This window comes from Zonotrichia leucophrys, unplaced genomic scaffold, assembly GCF_028769735.1.
Source record: "Zonotrichia leucophrys gambelii isolate GWCS_2022_RI unplaced genomic scaffold, RI_Zleu_2.0 Scaffold_47_404062, whole genome shotgun sequence".
Classification (NCBI taxonomy): Eukaryota; Metazoa; Chordata; class Aves; order Passeriformes; family Passerellidae; genus Zonotrichia; species Zonotrichia leucophrys.
This window is the reverse complement of record NW_026992252.1, coordinates 109861-128486: the sequence shown is the minus strand read 5'-3', so window position 1 is coordinate 128486 and position 18626 is coordinate 109861.

Below are 18626 nucleotides of genomic sequence, written 5' to 3'. Positions count from 1 at the left end.
TTATCTTAGCATGGAGGCTTTTGCTTGATATTAATTTGAACACTTTCATCTCCCCATAGTTTCATGCATTATAAAGAAAAAGAGTCCTTTCTCCATAGCTTACAAGAAGATTTCAGTTCTAAAACAAGGTATCTCCTCCTCCCTCCCATCTGGGACTTAACTTCTTCTTCATTGACCTTAATGTCTGTCCTAAGGTGATGTTATGATGCTTGTATCCCCATTCGTGTGTTCTGTTTATGCTGGATATTATGTTCTGTGCCTTCAAGACTGGCTCTGAAGAGTGAAAGTTTTGTTTTGGTTTCTTATCAGCCTGCTCCTCCATGGCTGGCGGGACACAGATGGGGCAGTACATAGTGCTGCTTTTGCTTGTTTTTGCTTTTGCTTTTCGCTTTTGCTCTTGCTCCTGCTTTGATTCTGCTTGCTCTTGCTTCTGCTCATTAGCTAGTTTAGTTAAACAGTCCAAATTTCTTCCTGGACTGTTTCTCATTTCCTTTTTTGGACCTACTCGAACCTGCTCCGAACTGGGACCTGGGACTGCACCTTGTGGCCTGCAGCAGCTGCCCCAGCACCGGAGGGACTGATAACAGAGCGACCACCCCCAAGAGAGACTTTCTGAATTTGTCATCTTTTTCAGAGTGGTGAAAGAGTGATGTCATCCGGTATTGTTCATTTTGTGTGCTGGGGGATGCTGTGCCTGTTAAATAAACAGGTTCTTTCCACTTCTCTCTGAGGAATTCTTCCCGAACTGGTTGGGGGGAGGGGCCATGTGGGTTTGCTTTCTGGAGGGGCCCCCTTTGAAGATTCTCTCCCACATTTGCCCTAAACCAGGACAATGTCTTTATGCTGTTCTTTTACATGCTTGCATCCTCGAGAGAGGATTGAAGCACTGAAAGAGTTAACATCATGTATGTGAAAAACGCCAATCACTTGTTTTTAAAATTTTTAAAAGTTTAATAGTAATAAAATGGTTATAAGCATAGTCATACAATTGGAGTAATAATAATTTGGACAATTTGAATTAGGACAATAGCAGACAACAAATACAAAGAGTTACTGATGTCTGGGTACCTTTTTCTGGGCAGCACGAGCCCAAAAAAGGACTCCCATTAACAAAGGATTAACCCTTAAAAGCAATAGCCTGTTGCATATTCATACACTTCATACATGATGCATAAATTCCATTCAAATAGAGGATTCTGTCTGGTCATTGTCAACTTCTTCCTCCGAATCCTAACAGCGCCTTTGAGGCGGGAAGAAGTTTGTTTCTTCTGATAAGAAGGCAATAAATTCTTTTACTCTGAAAGACTTTGGTGTCCTGTGGCTGCTATCTTGCTGCAAGTCCTTTCTTTAAAAAAAGTATCTCACATAGCATAGTTTCTATTTTAACAATTTTTATAACCTAAAACTATATTTAACACAGTGCTTAAGAAAATTAATTCAGCATTGCTTTCTAACACAACACCTATAATATTGATTTTAATATTTGCAAAAAGCCAATCATAAAATACATGCATTTATCACAATGTATAAGCTCTTCAACTGACCCCGGTCGAGCTGAGCTGAGTGCTCTAGATGTCAGCAAGGAGAGGCAACTGGGAGGCTGAGATCTGAGATCTAATCAGCCAGGCCAGAACTCAGCAGCAGCACAGCAGCACGCCAGGATTGGAGGGGGGGAGGGAGGGTGGCCTCCTTCCCCCTGCCTGATGGTTGCGGGCAACTTTCGCGAGAGTGAAATCTTGGCACCGACCCGGGGCACAGTCGGTGCGGCTGGGCCCCGGGCTGAAGAGTTGTAGACAGCAGCTAGATGTTAGCAAGGTCACCTCTATCCGGCCTGCAGTACCCCCTCTCCCTGCCCGGTGGGCCCGGCCTGGCCCAGCCCAGGACGGACCCCGCCCAGAGGTGTTACTTCCTTCCTGACCAGAAAAGAAAGAAAAAGTTCCCGGGGTTTTTCGTCTTTAACACGTGTGTTTCACAGTGGCATGTTCAGCTTTTCAGTAGTTCCACAAACTGTCAGGTACACAAAAAGCTTTGCATCACTTCCCTGAATTTCCTCCCATTCCAAACTAAGACAACATAACACTTTCTAACTTTGACTAGTTAGAGAGTCTTTGAACGTGATTTTCGGTTTTAACAATTCAGATCTATTCAGGGCACAGTTAGGAAGGTTTTCCTATTGGATGATTCAGGGTGAGATGCTAATGTGCCGGAACAGATAGTAAGGCTAAAACAATACCAGAATTTCATGGTGTATGGGTTAAGACATGGTGTCCCTAAAGCTCTAAATTGGTCAAAACTTTACAAAATAAAGCAAAATCAAGATGGATCTGCCACTGATTTTTTAAATAGGCTGAGAGAAGCTACAATCAAATATACAAACCTAGATCCTGATTCAACTGAAGGGAAATCTCATCTAACCCTCCTGTTCGCAGGTCAAGTTATGAATGATATAAGAAGAAAGCTGCAAAAATTAGACAGGGTTCAGGACATGAGTTGATTATTATAGGTAGCCTGGAGGGTGTATCGGGACTGAGACCCAATTGACAAAGCTAGTCGCCAACCTAGTAAAAAGGTTATTCAGGAGAAGTCACCCAAGAGAACTTCTTCCCTTCTGGACAAAGATCAGAGTGCCTTTAGCAAGAAAAAGGGACATTAGACAAATGACTGGCCGATGTTGAAGAAATCCCCAGTCCCCCAACTCACTGTGGGACAGGACTCAGAGTGATGGCGACCAAAGGTCTTTCCCCCAGCAGAGCCTTTGGTTATAGCTAAGCTGGGGAAAGACGACACTGAATTTTGAAAGGTACTGAAGCAGTGTATTTTGTGTTAAATACTTTAGAGAAGAAACTGAGTCAAGATACTGTACATGTTAGGGTGACAGGGGTGGGTGAAACACGGCCTTTCTTCCAACCTTTAAAATTCAAACTGGGGAAGCACTGGGTAACTCATCAATTCCTTTATATGCCTAACTCCCCTAAGCCATTGTGGGGGAAGGATTTACTGGAGAAACTTAATTAAATTTAAAAAGGGAAAGGGTGTATGAGTTATAATTCCTGAATCTAAATTTGTCAAAGTTGCTGCACTTTTTATACAGGAAAAATGTGGTGAAACCCCCATTTTAAAATTCAGAAAATGCTGTCAACCCAATAGTGTGGGCCAGTGATGTTTCAGGAAGATCCAAACAAGCAAAACCAGTGAGTATTGCACTCAAACCAGGAGTCACACTGGTAAGGCAAAAGCAATACTCTTTGAAATTAAAAAGCCATAGGAGATTGGCATCTATAATAGAAAAATTCCCCCAACATGGGTTATTAGTGCAGTGTAAGTCTAGGTGTAAGACATACATCGTTTAAGACAGCTGATGGTAAGAGTTATTGATTAGTGCAAGATTTAAGAGTAATTAACAAAATTACAGAGGACATACACCCAGTTGTAGCAAACCCCTACAGCCTTTTGATCACACTGACAGATGAATTAGGGTGGTTTACTGTCACAGACTTGAATGATGCCTTTTTCTGCATTCCTGTGCATAAAAACAGCCAAGAGCTCTTTGCTTTTGAAGGGAAAATCCCAAAACAGGGAGGAAAAGTCAGCTTGCTTGGACAGTCCTACCGCAGGGTTTCAATAATAGCCCAGCAATATTTGGAAACCAGCTAGCAAAGGAATTGAAAGACTGGAGGAGACAAGAGCCATGAGGGGTTATTCTTGAACATGTTGATGACATCTTGATTGCAGCTAAAACACGAGATGACTGCATCCAACGTACTGTAAATTTGTTAAACTTTTTGGCACTTAGTGGGTACAGAGTTTCCAAAGACAAGGCACAGATTGCCAAGGAAGCAGTAGTTTATTTGGGGCTTGAGATCTTCCCTGGACACTGACAGTTCAGCAAAGAATGGAAAGAAGCCATCTGTTGACACCCAGAGCCCCACACCATAAGAGAGATGCAAGCTTTCCTGGGAATGGTAGGTTGGTGTCATTTATGGTACTACACTTGTATATGTATACAATGATTACCAAGAAAATTAAAAATTCTTATTAGAAATATTATAACAACAGGGTATAATATTAAATTCAAAGTGTCCATGGTAGTTGGGAACAATCCAAATGAATCATCCTTTCATGATGTTACCAGCTTGCGTAGACCAGGATTTTTCCCTTTCCTTTAGTCTTAAAACTGTAGAAATGATGTGATGTAAATCAGGATCCAGGAAAAAGGGTGTATGGAGCCTGTTTTTCAGTTGCAGTGATTGGAAGAGTTCAGCAGATTGGTCAGCAACTTCCTTCACTTTCAATCATGCTTCTTAATATAATTCTTTAGTTAAGTTCAGTATTAACAAATATAGGAATTTTACTACACAATAACAATAGTCTGGTTGCCTCAGGGAGAATCAAAGGTAAAATGAAATCAAATTGTTCCTACCTACTCAGCATATTACTCCAGTCAGGGTCCTACGTTTGGACCAAATACCTTCCCAATTTTATCAAATCTTTCATTGGTTTCCAAACCCAAAGGTTCTTTCTTTCTCTCTTTCTTCAGTTCTTTCTCCCTTTCTCCAGGAGCCATCAGAAGTTTAGCATTCCTTGTTTTGTACAATCATGCTTCATACATTGTTTCCCATTACTACATGCACTTCCTTCAATTATAGTAATTTTATACCTTGCTCTGAAGAGGTATGCAAATCTGATTCCACAATTATATGAAATGTTGTGCGAGCTTCCAAGCTGAATTTAGGGAAGAATCTTCTCTGCCCACTGTGGCAACCACAGAAAAACCCCACAAACATTCCAAAGCAATGCTTGCAGAAAATTCATAAATATACTGCAAAACTAAAACATATACAAATATTCATCAAAATAATTGAAAACTTCTCTTATTCAGATTATCTAGTACTCTAATAATGCTGATCAAGATTCCTAACACTATGTGAAAAGATTTAAGTTAGAGTAACCATCCATCCTTTTGAGACCTTTTCAGAAAAAATGTTTCTTGTCAGATCTACGCATCTTGTTCCATCCTATTTTGCAGATTTGGAATAGAATCCACACACAAAGCATTAATGTCAGAACTATTATCATTACGTCAATCAGTTTTCTTACAATCACATTTAAATTTGGAATCCATGATGTTATCCAACCAAATATATCTTCCCCTAGATTTTTTCTATTTTGTGAAAGATTCCAGTGTTCATTCTAATTTCTTTCAAATCTGTCTGTATTCTCAGTCTGATCTATGTATACACAGCAGCTAGTGTTGATAACTGCGCACAACCCACCTTTGGAAGCCAAAAGCAAATCCAAAGACATTCGGTTTTGCTTGACTACCTTTGAGAGGCTGGTAACTTCTTGTTGCATTGATTGCATTGTTTGTCTGATTTTCTATTTGTTTGAATACTCCAGATATATTCACTATCGCCTTTTCTAATTCAGGCACTCCTAACCATGGTAGGAACCCTCTCACAAATCTGTGGAATCCAGAGGATCTCTCAACCAAGGGATTCAAATTTTGCTTTTATCTTGTTATAAAAGATCATAAGTGTCCTCTGGGGAGTTCTGATTTATCAGTTATATCTATCTCTGAGACTACATTTCCAATGGTGCATATTACTTGCCATTTAGGGGGTAGAGCTTTTCTAGTTTGATTTCTACAAAGCCAGTAGTATCCCATATTGTCTGGAACAGGCCATCAATAAATATTTTAAATGCCTATTCCTGTTACATCCAAATATAAATGACACTTGGGATAATCTCCTACCATTATTCCTTGGTTACACTCTGGTAATTACATGTTTTGGTGTAAAGTCATCCCTGGTCCCTTTAGGCATCTGTGAACACAGGAGGTTTCAACAGCTACTATATCTATTATCAGGATTTGTTGGTCTATGGAGGTTTGGACTGCCTTCCCTTCCAAAAAGAGCATCATTCCAGTGGGAGGAATACCGTTGGAAAATATGTTTGCTGTTGGAATTCCCATCATCTGAACACTTTCATCTGAATGAGTAGGAAACTGAGAACAAATCCAACAGTTACTGCAGTTTGTTATAAAAGTCTCACAGCTTGCATCAGCTTTAGGTGTGAATTTCTCTTCCAAGGGTCAGATAGTATTTGTTCTATGTGTGTTATATGAGAGCGGCCCTTAAGAAAAATGACATTGCTCTCCTATCTTTTATAATCATTAGTTGCAAGGGTTTTTTGGATGGCTGACAAATCCGGGTGAGAACAGCCATGCTACAGTATTGAAAATATTGGCCGGTAAACATAAAAAGGTAAACTATACAATGACTGTATTTTTAGAGTTTCTGATTTTCTTGCAGCTTAAGCTACAGCAGATTTATTAGTTACTGTGCTGTCCAGTATGGTTCCTCTGTGTCTGGAACTGGCTTTATTCGCTTATAGGAGGTTTTTAGGAGTCTCTGCCCATAGTTCCCACAGCCATGTAGGCAATCAAAAGTCCTTTCCACTGCTGCTTGAACATCTCCTTGTCTCATATCTGGATATACACTGTTTCACTGTTTTCTTTCTGGTGAAGATATACTTGAACATCCAAGGTTATTAAATAAGCTAAAAAAAACAACTTATACAATGATAAGAGTAGTTCAGAATGTGGGAAATATCCATCGGGAACTGATACTCTGTTGATGGCCATTAGAGTCAGTAGCCACCCAGGCTAATGGTCCTCAAGTGTTTGTTAGTCGTAGGTACAATCCCAATTTGGGGTAATTTGACAATGACTGGTTGGCATGAGCTTTGACCCATCTTATCTGGATTTGTCAGGATTGAGCCTGTAACAACAGCCATTTCCAATGTTCTTTCTGCCAAACCTCTTTCCCTTCATTGCCAATTTACACTTCCACTGACACAATCATTGTGTGGCACCAGCCCAGACTGCATAAAAATCAACATACACCATCCTTGCTTTCTCCTTTACTGCCAGCAACACAGCTTTTAACGGTCCCACCTGCGCACTTCCTATTCCTTCTTCTACTAGTTCCACTCCTGTTTCAGCATTAAGAGCAACTGCCCTGTGCTTCCATTTACCATCAGTGGGTTTGGATGAGGCATCAGTGAATCAGACATCTTCAACTACAGAGTCTGAGGTAAATGCAGAGGTATCCAGTATAGGACTAGGTTTATTTGGCTGCTCTAAAGCTACCCTCTCTTTTCTATGCCAAACTGCCATCCATTTGTTTGCAGTTGCCTGCAGTGTAGCAGTGAGGTTTGCAATATTTGCGACAGCCGCAGTGAAATGTCCCATGTAAGCATTAAGCCTTTGATAATCAATTGTTAAACATCAGCTCCTGTCTGTTTTTTTGTTTTTCACTAGCCAAGCAGATTTTAGAACTGTAAGCAGAATGCATCTAAAATACAGTGCCTTTTGTTTCTAAATTTTTAATTACATCAAAACAGATTTTAGCAGTGTAACAGATAATACTTTTTCATAAAAGCCAGTTAAACAATTTCAATTTTTAAAACTTAGGTTTAGTTTTTCAGCTTCCCTAGGAGTAATTAAAGAGGTTTCAATGAACTTCAAAGATTGTCTTTCTGCTCCTACAGCCAGATAAACAGAGGGGCTATTCTTATCAGAAAACCATTATGCAGGAATGCACCAGCTGGGCCCCAAAGTTCAACCAGCACTTAAGGTTTGTTTTCTTTTTCCTGCTGTGTTGCAAAGTGTGAGAAATGACTGCTCACTTTAAAATTTTAAAGGTTTATTAAACCTTAACAAATACAACAAAGGACTGAATAAGGAAAAAGGACAGCATACTGTCTGTGACCAACTGCCACAAGCTCATCTACAAAATGGCTGCTCCGCCTTTTATACACCTGGAGGGTTGCATTAGGCAACCCTGGCTCTTCCCAAAGTCTGTCAGTCAACTCTTCTTTGCCGTCCATTGGTGGAGACTACTTTCTTGCAACTTGATTGGAGGTCAGGTGTTGTTATGCCGCACAACCCTAGCAACAAGCTTTCCCCATTCTCAACTGCCCCATGCAAGGGGCACATGTACACGCCTTTCTTCTACATGCCTCAGACAACCCAGGCTGTCCGGTGGCAACAATACAGAGGGGAGGAAGGGGACTATGGGGAGAACAGAGGACATCTAAACAACAAACTACAATAACAGAACCATACATTAATAAAACTTCTTTTAACTTACACACAATATTCATTCCCTAATTGCGAGAGCCAATCATCATATTACCTATCTATAACACAAAGGAATTGGAAGCAGGTTTTTTTCTCTCTTGTTGTGGTGTGTTGCAATATCCTGTTTTACCTTCTCCCTTCCCCCTCGCCCCTCGCTGAGTGTGCCCTGTCAATCAGGCTAACATACCAGCAAGGCGTCGTGTGATAGGTGTCCCTAGTACCTTGAGACCCTGCCCCTTCACCTGGTTGGTGACTCACCTGTCCCCTCCCCTTCCCCTGTCCTGAGCTTAAAATGTGAATCAGACCATGCGGCTTCATTCTGTTACCAGCAGTGGCCCAGTGCAGACGTATCTGTACTCATGGAATAAACATCTGGCTACCTTCTAGCAGAATCCGCTCCCTTCTTTTCTTCACCATCGCCAGAAGCTCTCTCCTGAGGAGAACGGAGTCCTGTCTTGTGCCCCGCTGCACTTTGCCGCCAGCCAAGGTACCTCTGGGGTTAAACACCACAGTGCTGCCTCTGGCCAAGCAGCGAAGGTCAGAACTGGCCTAGGCACCATCTAACTGGTTATATTGGGATACATATTCCAATATATTGGCGTCCCTGTGGGTGGCTCGACTCTGCAGCCCGAAAAAGGACTCGCAATTCCTCAGAGAAGCTTCTGCCAGCCGTGCATCCAGCTGAAAGGAGCCTGGCTTCAAGACTCCCAGCTAGAGACTTTGGGAATATTCCCAGAAAAAGTTTCGTGGACTGTTCGGTGCCTTCTGGAAAGCCCAGCTTCATTGTGGTGAGCAGATTTTCCAGAGGGAGAAAAGGGCAGCCTCTCTTGCACCCAGAGAGAGGTCCTTTTCCGGTGGAGACCTGCCTGCCTGTACCCAGCCTACAGCTTCCATTTCACGTGAGTATCTCTGCTTTCGGTAGAGCAGAAGCTCAAAAACAGACTCTGCCGCGAGTTCTGTTCCTTTTTTGCCTTTGCATTTTGGCTGCGCAGCCCCACAGACGAGAATTCATAGCGTTCTAGTTTAGCTTTCCTGCTGCGTGTTTCACTGTTTTTTAGAATTCGCGCCGGAGCGGGATCGCTCTCTGCCCTTCCCCCCCCCGGCTCAGCAGCGTGTCCAGACACGTGTTAGGAGATTTTCTTTCTCTTTCTCTTTGCGGAGGAGGGGGGGGGCTCTCTTTCCACGTGGCCGGGGGACCTGCGGGGGTCGGGCGTGCTCTGCACACGCGGCGGCGGGGGGGGGGCGGCCCGGTTTCGGCTGCCACGTGGAGTGGCTGCTCCCTCTGCTCCGCGGGGGTGTTGCATTCCACCGCGGGGGAGGCTTTGTTTCTGCCTCTGTTCAGCAGAGCGTGCCCTGCCGCTGCTGCCCGGGAATTTTAAAGGCAGTATATACAGCTGCATTGTGAAGCTTTTGTCTGCTCGTTATCGCTTTCTATCTGTGGTTTTTTTTAGAAATTGGTAGCTGATTTTAGCTTTGTTTTTGGTCAGGCGGGATTAAGTACTCTGCTTTTTTACATCTATCATGGGTTCCAAACTTAGCATTGTACAAAGGGGAGTGTATTATCATATTGTTAGCATTTTAATCAAGAGTAATGTGAAATTCTCTAAAGGAAAATTGAAACAGTTTATAAGATGGCTTTTTCTGCAGTTCCCAAACATTTCCCTGAAGAAATCCACAATATTCAATTCTGGGATAAAGTTGGGAATGAATTGATAACCTTAGGACAATCTGGCAAATCATCCTCAGCTAAATTTGTGTTCTGGAGTTTACAAATTCGAACAGCATTGCTCAAACAAAAGGAAATGGAGAAAAAGCCAAATGTAAAGCCATGTGCCTCTGCTCTCCCTGTTCCTCCCTCTCCCTCTAAAACCCCTAAACCTCTTTCCCCAAAAAAATCCCAAGCACGTGTTAGCTTTTCGGAGAGCAGTGATGTCCAAAATGGCCCCCAGTCCCTAGGGGGTGCACAAGATGGTGGGTGCCACGTGGCATCTTCCCAAACCTGGTCTTCTTCTTCCCAAAATCCTCTTAAGCATCCCAAAATTCCTGCCCCATCCCCCTCTCCTCCTGTTCCTAGTGACACCTTCCCCCCTCCCCCCGCCTTTCCTGCAGTACCCTCAGCTCCGCCCCTCTACTCCTGCCAGGGGGCAGCTGCTGACGTGATGTCACCAGGTGACCCCGCCCCTTGTTCCCACGGTATCCCCGCCCCTTGCCGGCTCCCTTTCCCCGCCCCCTCCCCGGGTTCCCACGGTGGGGACACACCCACTGCCTGTCCCCAAACCTGTAGCTGTGATCCCAATGCTTCTGATTCAAGGGATACAGAGCAGGGGACAGCAGACCCAATGCATGGTGCCATGTTGTCACTGGCCCCTGTTACGTTTCAGCCTGCAGCTCAAGCTGGAGCAGCCCCAGCTGCTAATTGGAGTTCTTTTGGACGACAATTGATTAAAGAGATCTGTAAATCTCATAAAGAATATGGTCAACACAGTCCATATTTCCGTGGCCTTTTAAATTCTGAATTAAGTAGGACTATTGTGGTTCCACATGATTTAAAACAATTGTTTTCATGTCTCATGACATCCACGGAATTCAAATTATGGGAATCAGCATTGAAACAACTGCTAAAAGATGCTCTCCCAAGCTTACAGGCTGATCCAAACACAGCAAAAGACAACAATGGTAACCTTATTACTATTGACCACCTCTGTGGTGAGGGTCAATGGTCTTCTCCCTCAGTCCAAGCTGCTGCAATTCCTGCAGAAACACTTGAGAAAGTAAAGGAAGCAGCTGAAAAGGCATTCTTTTCCCTCCAACCTGAGGGGCCTTTTGAGCCCTATAGTAAAATCAAACAACTACCATCAGAACCTTTTGTGAAATTTGTAGAAAGGCTAACTAGAGCCATTGAAATACAAGTTAAAAAGGAAAATGCAAGGGAAGCAATTTTAGAAGAAATAGCATTTACAAATGCAAATGAACAGTGTCGAGCGGCAATCCTGAGCCTTCCTATGGAACCTCCCCCTACACTAAAAGATATGCTTCTAGTCTGTAACAGGAAAGTGCCTCTGATGAGTGTTGCTGAAGACACCAGACCAAGGCTGCTACCAAGACCACCTCAGCGTGTTGCTGTTGCCAGCCCTGCACCTTCTCTTTCAGCACAGCAGCACCCTGGGCAGCAGCGGAGACCGGCAATGGTTGAGCCCACTAAACCATGCCTGCTTTGTAATAAGCTGGGGCACTGGAGTAACCAGTGCCCCCTGAAAAGGGAATTTGATGAATTTAAAAATAGCAGGGGAGGAGAACTGCAAGCCCTCCCTGGGGGTCAACAACAAAAAAACGAAGAATAAAGCGCCAGCCTGCCAGGCGTGCAGACATAAAAGGAGCAGGCCAAGAGAATAAGGGTAGCAAAATAAATCAAGCGCACGATAATATTAACATTTGTGTAAGTGAAGCAGGTGCTTCAAAGACTAAGTCCGCTAGTCCACTGTTAAATGTGAAACAAAATAACCTTTGTTATGATTTAAGTGATTCTGTATTAACCGCATCTTCTGTCAATGAGCCTTACAGGTTGCAGCTGACAGAGTCACTCCACCTGAAGGACACTGACTGGCATATTGTCTCTGTAAATCCTGAACAGAAAGGTACTTGGAACCAAATTCGTTGTAAGTACATCATCACTGGGGACAAAAACACACCACAAGAGATCGAAATTGCTCCGGGAATAACAACATCAGATCCCAAGCAATTTGTTCTCAGCCTGCACTGTTTCCACCCACCCCTGTTTCTTCCCAAGGGACAAATTGTTGCTCAAGCTATCCCTGTGCCATCTTTACCTGAAAATGTCGATAAACAAGGGCCCACAGTCGCCCGGGTCCAAGTTATTGGGACAGATAAACCCAAATTGTGGTGCAATGTCAGTGGGGGTGGGGAGTCTAAACGCATTGAAATGCTTGTAGACACAGGTGCAGACTGCACCGTGATTCCAGTACAAGACTGGCCAGCACACTGGCCTTTACAAAATGTTGCTGGTCACCTTCGAGGTGTAGGAGGTCTGCAATTGGCAAGGCAATCCAAAAGCATTATTCAATTCGAGGGTCCAAACGGACAATTGGCAAATATCCGTCCATTTGTGTTAGATTATTCAGAACCTTTGTTAGGGAGAGATTTAATGGCCCAGTGGGGTGTCACAATTAATATTCCAGACTCTCCACAGCATTTTTGTGCAGCAGTCATTAAACAACAGCGCCCCACCCAAAAACTGAAGTGGAAAACAGACGAACCAGTTGATGTGAAACAGTGGCCACTCAGTAAACAAAAAATAAAGGTGCTTGAGGAACTAGTACAAGAGCAACTAAGAAAGGGCCACATTGTAGAGACCATGTCCCCATGGAACTCTCCAGTGTTTGTCATCCAAAAAGCTGACAAAAAGAGGTGGCGACTTCTCTGTGACCTCCGACAAATTAATAATGTAATTGAAGATATGGGTTCTCCTCAACCTGGTATGCCATCCCCAACAATGCTTCCTCAAGATTGGAAATTAGCTGTTATTGATATTAAAGATTGTTTTTTTCAAATCCCATTGCACCCTGACGATGCACCGCGTTTGGCATTCTCAGTCCCTTCTATCAATTCAGAAGCTCCTATGAAAAGGTACCATTGGACTGTTCTTCCTCAGGGCCTGAAAGTATCTCCAGCTATCTGCCAGTGGTATGTCTCTTCCCTGCTTTCCCCAGTGCGTGCAGCCGCAGAGAAGGCCATCATCTACCATTATATGGATGATATCCTTGTGTGTGCCCCCAATGATGATTTACTAACACATGCGCTTGACCTAACGATCGATGCATTGATTGTTGCAGGGTTCGAGCTCCAGGAACAGAAAATTCAAAAGATGCCACCTTGGAAGTATTTGGGCTTAGAAATTGGAAATAGGACCATTGTTCCTCAAAAACTAGAAATCAATCCAAGGATCAAGACCCTTGCGGATGTCCACAAGTTGTGTGGGTCTTTGAATTGGGTAAGACCATGGCTTGGTCTGACTAATGAAGACCTTGCCCCTCTTTTCAATTTACTGAAAGGGGGAGAGGACCCAGGGCTCCTAGGTCTATTACCCCAGAGGCACGGAAAGCTCTAGAAAAGGTTCAGATTGCAATGTCCACAAGACAGGCCCACCGATGCCGGCCTGATCTGCCATTCAAATTTATCATCCTAGGTAAGTTGCCACACCTCCATGGAATTATTTTCCAGTGGGAGGAAAAACAAACACCTAAGGCAAAGGACACACCAAAAAAGGACCGGGACCAGAGGGACTCTCTCTTGATCATAGAATGGGTTTTCCTCAGTCACAAAAGGTCCAAGAGGCTGACAAAGCCTCAGGAGCTGATAGCAGAACTGATCCGGAAAGCAAGGACCCGGATCAGGGAGTTAGCAGGATGTGATTTTAAGTGCATTCACATTCCAGTTGAGTTAAAATCAGGTCAAAATACTATGAAAATACTGGAACAATTGTTTCAAGAAAATGAAGTGTTGCAGTTTGCTCTGGATTCCTACTCAGGACAATTTTCAGTAGCACGGCCCGCTTGCAAATTGTTTGAACAAGATGTTCAATTTACTTTAAAATTAAGAACTGCTCTAAGTAGGAGACCTTTAAAAAGGGCTCTAACTGTCTTTACAGATGCGTCCGGGAGGTCACACAAGTCTGTTATGACTTGGAAAGATCCTCAAACCCAGCAGTGGGAGACGGACATTGCTGAGGTGGAAGGTTCACCTCAAGTTGCTGAATTGGCTGCAGTTGTTAGGGCTTTTGAAAGGTTCTCAGAACCATTTAATCTGATTACAGACTCTGCATACGTGGCAGGAGTAGTATCCAGAGCAGATCAAGCAATACTGCAAGATGTATCTAACATTGCACTTTTTGAATTGCTCTCAAAACTGGTAAAGTTAGTCACTCACCGAGAGCAACCCTTTTATGTGATGCATGTCAGGTCACACACTGACTTGCCAGGGTTTATCGCTGAAGGCAACAGAAGGGCAGATGCTCTTGCTGCACCTGCAGTGATGGCCACTCTCCCAAATGTTTTTGAACAGGCAAAAATCAGCCACCAGCTTTTCCACCAAAATGCACCTGGCCTGGTTCGCCAGTTTAACATCGCTCGAGAACAGGCCAAAGCGATTGTGGCCACGTGCCCAAATTGCCAACAACATGCACTCCCTACAGTGAGTACGGGAGCAAACCCAAGGGGACTGAACAGTTGTGAACTGTGGCAAACAGATGTAACACACATACAGGCTTTTGGACGGCAGAAATATGTTCATGTTAGTGTAGATACCTTTTCTGGAGCGGTCTATGCTTCTGCCCACACAGGAGAGTCATCTATTGATGCTATTAAGCACCTCTTACAGGCTTTTTCTTTCATGGGCATCCCCAAGGAGCTGAAAACTGATAATGGGCCCGCTTATAAGTCCAAGGAATTCGGGAGCTTCCTGCAGCAATGGGGAGTAGAGCACAAAACTGGCATCCCCTACTCCCCTACAAGTCAAGCCATTGTAGAAAGAACTCACCGTGATATTAAAAGGGTCCTGGACCAGCAACAACAGGTTCTGAAGGTAGAACCTCCCCACATCCGGTTATCCAGGGCACTATTCACAATAAATTTTCTGAATTGTTCTTTTGACAGCCTGAACCCTCCCATCCTACGCCACTTTAGGGGGAACAGTCACAGGTTGATGAAAGAAAAACCTCCAGTTTTAGTAAAGGACCCTGAGACTTGGAAAATGGTGGGACCTTACAAATTGGTTACTTGGGGACGTGGATACGCCTGTGTGTCCACCCCCTCTGGTTTAAGGTGGGTTCCTTCCAAATGGGTAAAGCCCTATGTTCCCAAAGTCTCAGAGAAATCTGCAGAAGCACCCCAGGTTGCTCACGCTGCCTGGAGAAGAAAACGCCGCGCACGTTCTCTAGAAGAAATTCCATTTAAGCCTCCTATCTGGAATAGTTTGTAATATATGTTTGTCTCAAGTTTTTGTACCAGTTTAGATCCCACTGTTCGTGTGTAGCCTCGAGACGTCATGAGACCGAGCCTGCTTCTCGTCCTACTCGTGATCATCCCACCTGCAATCTCCTACATAGTACCGCAGCCCAAACCACGTATGGACTACCTTGACAAAGGCTCTCAGACATCAACAGAGAAACTGACAACGAGCTGAATGGACTTTTCAATGGCTGGGGACTCTCGGCTGGTTGGGATCTATTCTGAAAACTGTAATTTTAGTGCTATTTATTTTAGTTGTAGTTATTGTAGTTTTTAGCATTGTTTTTGGAGTAATCAGACGCATGGTTCTCAAGTTAATCTCAAACTCATCTCCCCCTCCTGAAGTCTACCATTTAGAAGCCCTCAGTGCTCCAGTGGATGACCTGGAAGCCTCAGTAGAATCATTTTGCACCATAAACACAGCCCTCTTCTTTTTAAACAAAACTAGGGGGAGATGTTGTGGTGTGTTGCAATATCCTGTTTTACCTTCTCCCTTCCCCCTCGCCCCTCGCTGAGTGTGCCCTGTCAATCAGGCTAACATACCAGCAAGGCGTCGTGTGATAGGTGTCCCTAGTACCTTGAGACCCTGCCCCTTCACCTGGTTGGTGACTCACCTGTCCCCTCCCCTTCCCCTGTCCTGAGCTTAAAATGTGAATCAGACCATGCGGCTTCATTCTGTTACCAGCAGTGGCCCAGTGCAGACGTATCTGTACTCATGGAATAAACATCTGGCTACCTTCTAGCAGAATCCGCTCCCTTCTTTTCTTCACCATCGCCAGAAGCTCTCCCCTGAGGAGAACGGAGTCCTGTCTTGTGCCCCGCTGCACTTTGCCGCCAGCCAAGGTACCTCTGGGGTTAAACACCACAGTGCTGCCTCTGGCCAAGCAGCGAAGGTCAGAACTGGCCTAGGCACCATCTAACTGGTTATATTGGGATACATATTCCAATACTCTCTGTAGAAGGTTTGAGCTTAAATCTGCCACTTCCCGCCCCCCCCCCCCCCCCTTTGCTTGCAAGACATTTCTCTGTATTCCCAAAGCCAAGGCAGTTCTCCATAGTCCATTTATCTTGGGTGGATTATGTTTAACAGCTCTCACCCATTTGTGGAGGGACGTTTTGTTTTTTGGGTGGGGATTGTGGGGTGTTTTAGTTGTTTTGGTTTTTTTTGTTTTTTGGGTTTTTTTTTTAAGGCAGTTTCTACATTTCAACATTTGGGCTTCTTTCATGAAATTTCCAGCCCATTTCCGTTCTCATTTTAGAAAACAACATTATTTCAAGGTTCCGTTATGTAGCCATTTTTCTCCAGAATCTAGTTTATATTATGGCCACTATTTATGAAAATACTTCATCAAATTCTCCCTGGTAGCTGTTCCCCCAGGGGGCTCACCTTTTTTTTCCCCCAGTGTCTCAAAATACAACCAAGTGGGGACTTCTTAGAATGTCCCCTTTAGATTGTCCTCTGACCATCGCTCTGACAGGGGACCACCCCCAAAATGTTACAATACAATACAAAACAATTACACAAATACAAAACAATTATCAATCAATAATAACAAAATCAAATACCAAATTCTGGACTACCAAATAATCCACCCACAGCACTGGAAAATCTGCACATCTTATGTGGGCAGGGTTCCTAGAAAGAATGCCTTATTAACAGGTGGGATCTTACCTGTGTCCCAGGCTGGACTGGGGATCTGTGGTCTCCTTCAGCAAAGTCCCAGTGCTGGCATGAAGATCCAGAGATCCCGGGATCCAGGGGAAATCAGTCAGATTGTCCCATCTGGGGTGCCAGTTCTGATACCGAAATCGGCCAGATAGAAACTAACACAGTTTTGAGTATTAGAAAGCAGGCATTCTTTATTACAGCATCCTGGACATGAGGAATTTTTCCTTTAATCTCGTGTAACCCGAGACAGACAAGTAAGGCTCTTTATTATACATGTTGTTTACATATTCTTCAGGCATCCACACTTGCTTGATATATATTCATTGTCCTGTTTTGCATATTCCAATCCTTATCAAAAGTCCTTATTTGGTTCTTGGGAGTCTCTTTTGGGGTCTCTGGTGGTCTGTTCCCCAAATTGTGGTGTCTTCTGGTTGACCTCTGGTTTTGAACATGCACAGTTTGTTTCTAGCAATTAGCAAGGTTGCTTTTATCTTATCTATGCCTCCAGAACTCAGTTTGCATTTCTCAGGACTTTCCAAGGCTGTTTTGTCATAGGATGTAGTAATGCATAATTTCTCTTATCAACTGGCTTCCCTTGATCAACTAGGTGGATAACCTTGTCATAACCATTTATCACTTTAGAGTTAAGGACCAAATAACTAAAATCCAAAGTGTTCTGCACCTATATTCATATTATTTTTGCCAAGGGATATGTACCACACTGTTTGCACTAAAATTTAAAGATCCATTTATCAGGCTTTTCAGTACCCACTCTTACTTACCAGCCTTCCCCCTCTTTGAAACTTCAATGAGCCTCAATGGAATTAATGCTCCTGAATTATTATGAATAAAGCTTAGTTTTGAATACAGGCTCCTATCCCACCTGTCAGCAATTTACACATGATACAGTTAATGATTTTATAGAACAATGAGAGATTTCTTGTTCCATACATTCTTCCTCAGATATATTGAGTTAAAATAAACAAGCCTTTGTGCAGATTAAAAAAGCAAATGAATGCAAGAGGGACCATCAGAATGACTAAGTACTAGTATCAGTATGGTTATCCTTCCTAAAATACTCTCACCCTGACAATATCACAAATCTGGATACATTCTCTCCAAATATCCAGTTCCAAGGTGCATTCACAAAACAAGCAAACAAAAAACCCATCCCCAAACTGAACAAGCTTTTTATTATGCAGTTGAGTTGATTTGACTTTAATACAAAAAGGTAGAAAAAATATAACTTTGATGATTTAAAACAGCTCCACAATTAAAAAAAATAAAATTCATCCTAGCACATGAAAGCCCAGAACATGCCCTTGCTCCCTTAGCAGAAGCATATATAGTGGCAGTCATAATTATTATGTATTAAACACCAGCAAAGATAGCTTCTTTCAAGTCAACATGTGCTGTGTGCTCTGTACTTTTCTTTTTCCTTGTGAAAGGTATGTATGGCATATATGACATTCATATTTGGATACAGACTCTGACAGCTCTGCCTAGGCCTTCTGGTGAAGATTTTAACAAAACAATGCAGTCAGTACACTGGCTGTATTAGAACAGATCCACCAGAAATAACTTCTGTAGCCAAAAGGAGAAAAAAACAACCCAAAACCCACAACAGAACAGAAACTTTTCAAGTTCACTACTAATATTTCCTTCATTCCCTTTTAAGCACAATGTTGTTTGCTGACATCTTTATCTGGTCATCAAGTAGTTACCTGTATTCCAGCTGTTCATGCTTTTCTGACCTCAACAAGTAATCTTAAAGAAGTCAGTATGTGAAAAT